An 11,232-nucleotide genomic window follows, 5' to 3' on the forward strand; every position below is an offset into this window, starting at 1 on the left:
ACTTCTTTTCCTCCCTGAATCGTTACCGAACACCAGCCGAGAGCTGAGGGCAGCGTGCCATGTCAGTGCATCTTTAAAGCTTGAACATGCAGAAATACCACCTGGGGATCTCGGGAGATGCACATTCTGATGCAAAAATCCTGGGTGGGTCCCGTGTGTGTGTTTTCTTTTTAGTTTTTTGCCATAGGGCATGTGCACTTGCCAGAGAAAGGGAAAGTGAGAAATCACTGCCTAGGGAGATGACCATACCGCAGACCCTTCTCCTTCATTCTCCTTTTGGGGTTTTGGATGTGCATGCACATGTGCCCAGCATGATTTTCAAGCTGCCACGTCCAGGATTCAAACCATAGTCAGCCATGTGGGAATCCAGGACCTTAGCCTCCATGCCACTGCTGGCCCTGAGTGTGTGTGTAATGGGCAAAACGTGATGCCGATGCTGCCGAGTCTCAGATCATACTTTATATCACGAGCTTTGGTTAAAGAAGAGTTAAACTAAGAGTGTTGGGGTTAGTTGAGTTTACTACTAGATATTGCTAATCTTAGAAATTTTCAACCAGTTCAGTTGGTTTCTGTATTAAAATGAATGTTCCCATTCCACTTTTATCATCAATCCCCTAAACTAGGACCACACATTCTTGCCAAGAGTTCAAGGTGTTTTGGCAGCTTGTATCTTTATTTTAAAGCAAGCCAGCCGCACGATTCTGGCAGGTGGCAGTTATGTTTGAAGTGTGTCCATTTCCCACCTCCTGGCGGGCTCAGTTCCATTTCCAGCTGACATAGGTTCTGGCCTTTTTGGTTACAGGACTTGACCAAAGTTCTGTGCCCACAGACGGGGCCATCCTGTCCGCTTCACCCTACTGATAGGCAAACATGGAATGGCCAGGCTTACCAGTCCTAAGTTTATGAAGACACAGAAGGCTCTCAGAATAACTGACACACCCTCCTTCAGACCACACACCTGGACGATGAGTTCTGCTCTGTAAGGCATGTATCCAAGAGGGCCGTCTCTGCCCAGCTACTTCCTGTTGACCTGGCATCTTGCCTGCCCAGCACTGACTCAACTCAGCAACGAAAAAGGCAGAATCAGCCACCCAAAGAAGACTTCATCCTTCTTGCCTCCAGATGCCCCGCTGACTACAGTCTGTATTTGTTGGCAATTAGGCTTTGGTCTGTCTCCACTCTTTCTCCATTACGAGAGAAGGCTAGCATAGGAGGTTGGTGAAAAACCATCATTTTCATAGATATTAAATACACAAAGATAGCAGAGGTTCTGTTCTATGCTTTATCACTGGGTAGTGCCCACTAACGTCACCTGGGCGAGAGCAAATCATTCGGGAAAAAATGGAGCTAAACATTTATCAGATGATAGAAATAACTATAGACGTGTCTGTATTGGCTGGCCAGAAGGCTGATGTTTTGGCTTTTAGTTGAGCCAGACCAAAAAGCAAGCACCCAGATTCCTTTAGGTAAACATAATTCTAAATGGCAAGCACAGGAGGGTGACGCGGGGGTCGAAGCAATAGAAGGACTGGGGAGAACGTGCAGAGACGAGAGCACGGAGAGTCCGAGCCAGGGTTCACTCCAAAGCCTCGGTTTTTCTCCCCAGTTAAAAAAAATACAATGTGATAAAATACACTTAGCTTAAAATGCAATGTACCATCTTAACCATTCTATTTTAGAGAGATTTTTTTGCCAGCGGGTGTGCACGCTCACTGGAGAGACAGAAAGGGAGAAATCACCCCCCAGGGTGGATGGCCACGCCGCAGTCCCTTCTCCTTTCGGGATCTTGGGCACACATGTACATGCACCTGGCCTGAATTTCAAGCTGTTGGGGCTGGAACTCAAACTGCAGTCAACCATATGGGAGTCCAGCGACATAACCGTTACGCCACCTGCTGTTCCCCCACCTTGACCATTCTTAAGCGTGCAGTGGGTGGAACTGAGTATTCACGCTGCTGTGTGACCATCCCCACCACCAGCCAGGTCTTCCACCTGCCCAAACTGAAGCTCCGTACCCTTCAAACAACCTCCCCATTCCACCCTCCCTGGAGCCGCCACCCTCTGTCTAACCTGGCTACTCCCGGTACTTCATAAAAGGAGATTCGCTCAGTAGGTGTCCTTGTGTGACTGCCTTATCCTGCCTTCCATACTCGGAGCGCATGCCAACATTTCCTTTTGTGGCTAAGTAATACTCATTGTATGTGTGCACCACGTTTTGAAAAGCCTAGCTATTAACCGCAATCCCGAACGAAGATGCGCAACTCCTGGTAGATATTTAATAACTGTGTTTAGAGGTTTTTGTCTTAGGGCGTGTGAGACAGACAGTGAGAGGGAAAGACCTCCCTGGTGTGATGGCCACACTGCAGTCCCTTCATTCTTCCAGAATTGAGCATGCACGTGCGCCCGGCTGGGGGAGAGAGTCCAGTGACGTCACCACCATGTCATCTGCTGGTCCCGATGTTTAATAACTAAAAAACATTTTTTCTTTGGAATAATTTCAGACTTATAGAAAAGTTGTAGGATGAATGCAATCAACACTTTCTCCTGAACCATTTAAGAGTCTTTGCTGACCTGTGCTCCATTGCCCCCCAAGTTCCTAAACATATCCCTACAAAGGGCAGTCTTCAACATGGTGACGATAAAGGCATCAGGAAATGAGCACCGATGCATGCCTGCCCTCTGATCAGTATCGCCAGTTGTCCCGACTCGTCCTGTCTAGCCAAGGGACCCCGTTAGAATTACATGGTCCATTTCATTGTCACGTGGCTTCTGTCTCCTTTGATCTGGAATAACTCCTGGACACCTTTAATACTCCGGGGCAGGCAGACCTCGTGCAGGGTATCCCCGAGCTGATCTGTCCAGCGACTCCGCCTGACATTGGGATTCTGCATCTTCGGCAGGAGCATCACCAGAACCGTGCTCTCCCGAGGGCAGCCTTGCCCGATTCCGATCGCCCTGTGCTGGCCACGGGAACTTGGGTCACTTGGCAGATAGTGTCTGCCGGGTGGTTCTCTTAGCCCTTTGTAATGAATTGGCTTTGTAGTTTGAGTCTGTAACGGTCCTGGTCCTGTTGCTCACCAGACGTTCACGCCTATCAGTGTTTCTTGGTTGGATTAAGGTTGGGGAGAGCCACCCAATAGCAATGTGGCACCTCCTCCACTCCCTCTGCATCTGTTAGTTGGCGTGCTGCTGTAAGAAGCGTCCTCTTCCCCTGTTGTCTATCCACTCACTTCTATTCCTCATTGATCTGTGGGCTGTAATAGATTCTAATAGGTTCTGATAGCTGGTGTTAGTTTTCTTCCGCCTGGACCATCCCGGATTTGGCCGGGGGCGACCCTCCTGGCCGGCCGGCCTTTGGCAAAGGCAGCGCCCCGCGTGGTCCAGCCTGTTTTCCATTCTGCACTTTTCCATCTCCCTGGGCGTTTCCTCCCTTTCCGGCATGCCCAGGAGCTCCCAGCTCGCTTTGCACCTCCGCCACCGTTCTGGCCTCGGCCCTTTCTCCTGGTATTCAAAACTTGGGTCTGGGTTCCGAGGGCGCCGCCACTGGCTGTTCTTTCTTGCAGCCTTGCTCTTCCTCGCTGCCTGCCGCCGTCCTCTGCTTTTCTGACAGACTCCTGCTTCATTGTATCAGTCACCCGAGCACAAAAGCATCCTCCCATCTCTGCCATCACCCCAAGCCCGCAGTCCTCACCCCGTGCCAGCCCCGACAACGCATCCCTGTATCACCCCAAACCTGCAGAGTCCTCACCCCCTGCCAGCCCCGACACCCCATCCCTGTATCACCCCAAACCCGCAGTCCTCACCCCGTGCCAGCCCCGACACCCCATCCCTGTACACCGCCATCCTCCATGCCCCGGACTCACCCAGTGGCTCAATAGCTATAACCCTTTGACCTGGTCCCCACTTTGAGGTCATATGCTAAGAACGGGCAGCTCCGTCCTGGGACGGTAACACCCACGTAACAGCCCCTGGCCAGGTGGGGTAGTCTGCTGTGAGAGGAAGCCACCTCCTCGACTGGTACAGCAGCGAGGGCAGGCGTAGAGCCAGGCTGGCCCACGGCTTTCACTCTGTCCACACTGTTCTTTGGGCTCTGCCTCACCCGCGAAAGTGTTCTGAGCCCCTGTTGTGGCTCAGAGTCGGCCATGCTGGTAGGCGTGTCTCTCAATGTCTCTGGGGCTTGTTCCTCATTCATCAGCTGGGACCCTCGCGAACATACCCACCAGATTGGTCAACATCCACGCTGCTGTTCTCATGAGCTGCGGAAACGAACTGAAATTTATTTATATCCCGTAAGTAATTAATAAGCTAAGATTTGACTGGTTCCCATTCCAAGCACAAATCTCTCCATAAACGCTTGGGCCAAGGGAATGAAAACACAGGAAACATTATTGGATGAAATCGCTATAAAAGGAGTATTGTAATATGTCATTCCACCACTTTTCCTCATTAAGCTTATGCTGGGAACATCTTGTGGTTTGCTGTTATAAAATGGGCCCCATCTAACCTGGAGACCCAGGACCTCTGTCCCACGCTGGCCCGGCCTCACGCCTCCCACAAGGTTCCTGCTCACACTTTGACGCTGATCAAGTGGCCGGGCCCTGCATTATTGGCAGGGCCTTTGGCCTGAACCCAGGGAGACAGGCTGGACCACACAGGGTGTCATGTTTGCCCAAGCCCATTCTCGGGTGACATGGCTTTGAACCAAAGCCAGCGGTAGAAAGGCCACCTCTGCCTGTTCCCCTAGGCCTAAACCACAGGCCTCGTCCACCTGGGGCGAGGAGGAGTGTAAGAAAAGTGGACACAGAGAGCATGCGCTCCCCAGTCCCAGAGCGGAGTCACACTTGTCCTGAACGTGTTGCCAGGGAAGCCCCCAGTCGGGCAGCCATGACAGGAGGGACAAAAGCCGGGACAGGCCTCCCCAGGCTGGTAGAACCTGGCCTTGTCTTGGCTTGCCTCTTCAGTAGAAAAGAAAAAGGGGGCAGATGCCAGGGCCTTCCCCAAGGGAGCAGAGCTGGCTGCACCCCTCTGACACCATGAGCTGGTCAGAAAGGGCACGGTCGAGGGCACTGGGCCTGTGCATGGAGGTGTCTAGTTGGTGCCAACCTGAGCCCTGGGCTTGGCCAGCGCCCCCAGTGCTCGCTCTTGTGAGGAAGGGGATCCCCTGGTGGGATTCATCCTCAGGTAGAGTCGAGGAGAGGTGGAAGGGCCGAGGGAGGAAGGAGTAGGCCTTCCACAGTCCTGTCGCGGGAGAGAGGAGCTCCATATTCGCAGAGTGCCCTTGCGTGTGGGCTGACCATGCACTTGTGGCCCTTCCACTTGTGAGGAGTGACACTGGCACTTCCTCAAGGGACAGGGTGACTTCCCTCAACCTCTGCCTCTTATTCTAGAGCTTTTCTTGCCCTCTGGGCTCTCGGACCTGGTGTTCTCATGACAGGTTCCATGGGTGTCAAAGGGGTGGCATCCGGTGGGGCAGGGTGAGGACAGAGAGGAAACAGATACTGGAAGCGGGAGCGCCGGCATCACTCGGCTCACGCTGTCCGTGCAGGCGATGGTCCCGCTGAGCGCTGGCACGCAGGGCCCCAGTCAGGGCTCGCCTGGGCGTCCTCACCACTCCCGGAGGCAGCAGGAGCCGTGGGGCTGTGGTTGACCATCGGGGCACCCGACCGCAGAACAGCCTCGTCGCCCCTTCCCAGATGGAGACGGAGGCGCGGAGCTGTGAGGCCGCCTGGCCCCGTGGCCCAGCCAGGCTGAGGTAGCAGAACCAGAGCAAAGGCTTGTCCGTAGGAGGTCGTGGGCGCCAGGTCGGGACGCGGGCAGGTCCTGGGGCTTTAGCAGTGCTGCCAGGGAGCCGGACAGGGTCCAGAAGATGTGGGAGAAGGAGAAGGATGGAGAAGGGGGCGTGGGAGCGCTTGGGGCTCAGGAGGAAGAGATGGAAGAGCTGAGAGGAAAGGAGGGCAAGGCCAGGTGCACCTGTGGGGCATGGTCTGCACGAGCGGGCGAGGGCCGGGACCCTCAGCAGTGCAGAGCTCCAGGGCAGGAAGTAGGCGGCCATCCGGGCTTGGCCCCGGGCAGACCCCTCAGTAGCCGGGTGACCTGGGAAGGCCGTTAGACTCCAAGCCTGTTTCCTGGTCTGTGGAACGGGGTGGTCATGCCGCTTCACTGGGCAGATCGCGTCCATCCAGCGCAGCTGGGGCTCCATCAGCCAGCAGGGGCCGTCATCACGGAGCCCGAGAGGTGGCCTGGGACAGGTGGAGGCCAGGCCTTCCACCCCACTCAGAGTGCGAAGGGAATGTCCCAGCCTGACAGCCAGGCTCCGGCCATCACAGCTGGCGGGACTGAGGGACAGGTGCCCGCTCCGCCACTTCTTACTGCAGACAAGACACTGGGCCTCTCTGAACCTCAGTCTCCTCCGGAAAACTGTTCTGAGGACTCACAGAATCTTGAAACAGAAACTATTGGGGGCAGAAACTATGCAAGCCGTTTCACCCCAGGAAGCAAAGGAACTGATGGAGATGGCACAGACCTCCACCTCAGCGGAGCAGCCTTGGTGAGCTCCGTGGCCTGTCCCTGTGTAGACGGCTAAGATCAGGGAAGTCCTTAATTCGATATGGTGCACAGTAAGCACTAAGATGTCACTGTTGTCTTACTGCCTGTGTCTCGACGGGCCAGAAGTGGGCCCTGTTTGTGTCCCCACCTTCCCAGTCGCACAGGGGGGCAGCTGGGAGCCTACCGCAGCATTTCTCACCAGCGCCACTGCTGACTTGGACTGAGGTGGTGCGAGGAAACCCCTGCTCCAGCGGCCTGTGGGTCAGCTGGAGGGTGGCGGCCTGGAGTTGGGAGTAGAGATGAAAGACCCTTGGTCAGGCAGAGCAGCAAGCAGTAGGCGGATGCTGAAGCCACAGGGCACATGGGCTACAGCCCGCGTCTGTGTCCCCACCTTCGCTGGCCTCACCGCCACCCTGCCTGGGTCCTTAGTTCTTCTTCCAACTAGCCCAGGAGTTCCTGAGCGAGCGCTGCTGCCTGGCGCACTGGCTCGCCTCGCCCCAGGAAGGGCACAGCAGTGGGGACAGCGGGGCCCAGGTACCTTACATGCGCTGTCTCATTTCATGCTCGTGCCATCCTGGTGTGATTGGGGCCATCACAAGCGAGAAAGCAAGTCTCGTGGAGGTCAGAGCGACTAACCAGGATCTCTACAGGAGGACGTTTTACTTCTTTGAAGGAAGTATTTTGTTAGGGTAATTGGGTGGAGGGGGAAGTCCAGGTACCCCAAGTCCAGGTACACACAAGAAAGCTGGCAAAATGGTGCAGACGGGGAACAAGGGCACAGAGAGGAAAGGGAAGGTCAGTGAGGACGAGATAGAAGGGACCAAGGGCACGTGGGGCCCCCGGGGCCGGGAGTGGGAAGGACCAGAGGGAGGCAGCCCGGTGGCAGGATGAGCAAGCGCAGATGAGGCAGGGCTTCCTGCAAGGGCTCCTCGTGGGTGGTCGTGGGGTCTGCCGTGCAGCTCTGGCCTGTGGGCCCTTCCTGAACCTTGAGTAAAGAGTGCATTGACCGCTGCTGCTCGCGTGGGAGTGGGTGACTGTGAGAGCCCTGGAGAAGGGCTGGGTCTATAGAAACAGCTCCCGTGGGCCAGGCACCATTCCACCTGCCTCAGGAGGGTCACTCACGTGCTTCTCAGCCCCGTGAGGTGAGGCCTGTCATGATTCTCCTTTCCCGGAGAAGGGATGTGAAGCACAGAGATGGTAAATGGCCCGCCCAAGGCTCCCAGTTAGCAGGTGGCAGAGCCGCCATTGGAGCCCAAGCAGCGTGACTTCAGACCTGGGCAAAAGGGACCCCTGCCCAGACCCCACACTTTCGAGAGCCCTGGCCATGACCTGCCCTGGACGTGTCCCTCCCCAAGCAGCAAGGGGCACGTCTGCCTACGTCTCATGCCCTCCCCTGACCGTGCAGTGCCCCAGAGCCCCCCCACCCAATGGCTCTGTCGGTGGGACAGGAGTGACCCTGACCAAAGTGCCCTGGAGGATATGGACACACGGGACCTCCCAAAGAAATTCATGTAGGCAGCTCTGGGGAAGTAACAAACCACCCAGTGCCACACATCAGCCTAGACAGCTGAAATGCATTTCCTCTCCGTTCTGCAAAAACCGTGCTGAGCCCGAGCTCGATCAGGGTTCCAGATTAGCTGGATTCTGGCGAGCCCTCTCTTCCTGGACAGCCACTGCCTTACTTAGTCCACACACGGCAGAGAGATTGCATACACGTCAGCTCTCTGGCTTCTCTTCTCATCAGAGGATCAGGGCTCTACCCTTGTGATCTCAGCCCTGTTTCCTTCTGTGAAGGCCCTGTGTGCAAACACAGCCACACTGGGAAATAAGGTTTCAACATGAGCATTCAGTCCGTGACACTTGACAAGGAGAACTTGAGAGTCCCTGTGGTGAGTGAGTCCAATTCAACACCTAAGGCAGTGGCCTTGGAGTCATCATAGCTGAAGCTGGAGTTAACTTGAGGTCTTGTCTGAAGGAATGCTGCCACTACATGGATAAAGAGAGCCAACTTGAGCCTGAGTAGGGAACACCGCTATAAAAAGAGCAGGGAAATGCAGAAGAGAAAGGCTCTCCCCCAGAGCAGGCCACATGTCTGCGGGGCTGCGCAGGGCTGGTGTTCAATAGTGCCACCTTGTGGTGCAAGAGAGCAAGCGCAATAGATGACAACTCCAATTTTCTCTGCAACTGGTATTGGCAGAGTAGGACGAAGTAAGGTTTGGAGAAAATGCAAAAGCAAGATATTAAACTTTATCATACTGGAGTTCAAAGAGGAGGAAGGGACTCAAGTGACTAGTTAGGAAAAGACCTGACTAGGTTTAGTAGTCAAGCTGTTAGGCAGGGCCATCCTAGTTCACAGGAAACGCATGTGTCCGCGTAACTGGAAGCTCCTTGATGATAAAAGTTTTCAGCTTTTATTCACACTAGTCACACTGCCTCATTTTTTTGTCCTCTACAAGATGTTTAAAATAATTATTAATTTAATTTTATTTATTATTAGTATTATTATTCGGTTTGGCCAGAGAGAGAGAGAGAGAGAGAAGTCAAGTCAGCTCTAGGGGCAAGACTTGACTGACTCACAACATGAAATGCTTTAGATCATTTTTTAAAAGTAAAAATTCAAGTCAGGCTCATTGCTTAAGTTCCGTGATGGATTACTGTGGAATTGTGGGAAAACTGGGATCTTCAAAAATCATATTGACAATCTGTTGAAATGTATGTTTTTTTAATTTCAATTTATTTATTTGCATTCATTCAGTGTACATCATTACAACATACAAACTGAGCATTGACCGCTGCTGCTCGCGTGGGAGTGGGTGACTGTGAGAGCCCTGGAGAAGGGCTGGGTCTATAGAAACAGCTCCCGTGGGCCAGGCACCATTCCACCTGCCTCAGGAGGGTCACTCACGTGCTTCTCAGCCCCGTGAGGTGAGGCCTGTCATGATTCTCCTTTCCCGGAGAAGGGATGTGAAGCACAGAGATGGTAAATGGCCCGCCCAAGGCTCCCAGTTAGCAGGTGGCAGAGCCGCCATTGGAGCCCAAGCAGCGTGACTTCAGACCTGGGCAAAAGGGACCCCTGCCCAGACCCCACACTTTCGAGAGCCCTGGCCATGACCTGCCCTGGACGTGTCCCTCCCCAAGCAGCAAGGGGCACCTCTGCCTACGTCTCATGCCCTCCCCTGACCGTGCAGTGCCCCAGAGCCCCCCCACCCAATGGCTCTGTCGGTGGGACAGGAGTGACCCTGACCAAAGTGCCCTGGAGGATATGGACACACGGGACCTCCCAAAGAAATTCATGTAGGCAGCTCTGGGGAAGTAACAAACCACCCAGTGCCACACATCAGCCTAGACAGCTGAAATGCATTTCCTCTCCGTTCTGCAAAAACCGTGCTGAGCCCGAGCTCGATCAGGGTTCCAGATTAGCTGGATTCTGGCGAGCCCTCTCTTCCTGGACAGCCACTGCCTTACTTAGTCCACACACGGCAGAGAGATTGCATACACGTCAGCTCTCTGGCTTCTCTTCTCATCAGAGGATCAGGGCTCTACCCTTGTGATCTCAGCCCTGTTTCCTTCTGTGAAGGCCCTGTGTGCAAACACAGCCACACTGGGAAATAAGGTTTCAACATGAGCATTCAGTCCGTGACACTTGACAAGGAGAACTTGAGAGTCCCTGTGGTGAGTGAGTCCAATTCAACACCTAAGGCAGTGGCCTTGGAGTCATCATAGCTGAAGCTGGAGTTAACTTCAGGTCTTGTCTGAAGGAATGCTGCCACTACATGGATAAAGAGAGCCAACTTGAGCCTGAGTAGGGAACACCGCTATAAAAAGAGCAGGGAAATGCAGAAGAGAAAGGCTCTCCCCCAGAGCAGGCCACATGTCTGCGGGGCTGCGCAGGGCTGGTGTTCAATAGTGCCACCTTGTGGTGCAAGAGAGCAAGCGCAATAGATGACAACTCCAATTTTCTCTGCAACTGGTATTGGCAGAGTAGGACGAAGTAAGGTTTGGAGAAAATGCAAAAGCAAGATATTAAACTTTATCATACTGGAGTTCAAAGAGGAGGAAGGGACTCAAGTGACTAGTTAGGAAAAGACCTGACTAGGTTTAGTAGTCAAGCTGTTAGGCAGGGCCATCCTAGTTCACAGGAAACGCATGTGTCCGCGTAACTGGAAGCTCCTTGATGATAAAAGTTTTCAGCTTTTATTCACACTAGTCACACTGCCTCATTTTTTTGTCCTCTACAAGATGTTTAAAATAATTATTAATTTAATTTTATTTATTATTAGTATTATTATTCGGTTTGGCCAGAGAGAGAGAGAGAGAGAGAAGTCAAGTCAGCTCTAGGACCCAGACTACGGGTGGCCCAGTGATCACGCTGCCTGCTGGCTCCGCCTGACGTTGGCTCGCCCTCTGATACACTCTTGACATGTAATAGCATGGACAAACCTATCTATCCACAGTATGAGGCAAGACTTGACTGACTCACAACACGAAATGCTTTAGATCATTTTTTAAAAGTAAAAATTCAAGTCAGGCTCATTGCTTAAGTTCCATGATGGATTACTGTGGAATTGTGGGAAAACTGGGATCTTCAAAAATCATATTGACAATCTGTTGAAATGTATGTTTTTTTAATTTCAATTTATTTATTTGCATTCATTCAGTGTACATCATTACAACATACAAACTGAG

Source organism: Tupaia chinensis, unplaced genomic scaffold (assembly GCF_000334495.1).
Source record: "Tupaia chinensis unplaced genomic scaffold, TupChi_1.0 Scaffold000612_1, whole genome shotgun sequence".
Taxonomy (NCBI): domain Eukaryota; kingdom Metazoa; phylum Chordata; class Mammalia; order Scandentia; family Tupaiidae; genus Tupaia; species Tupaia belangeri.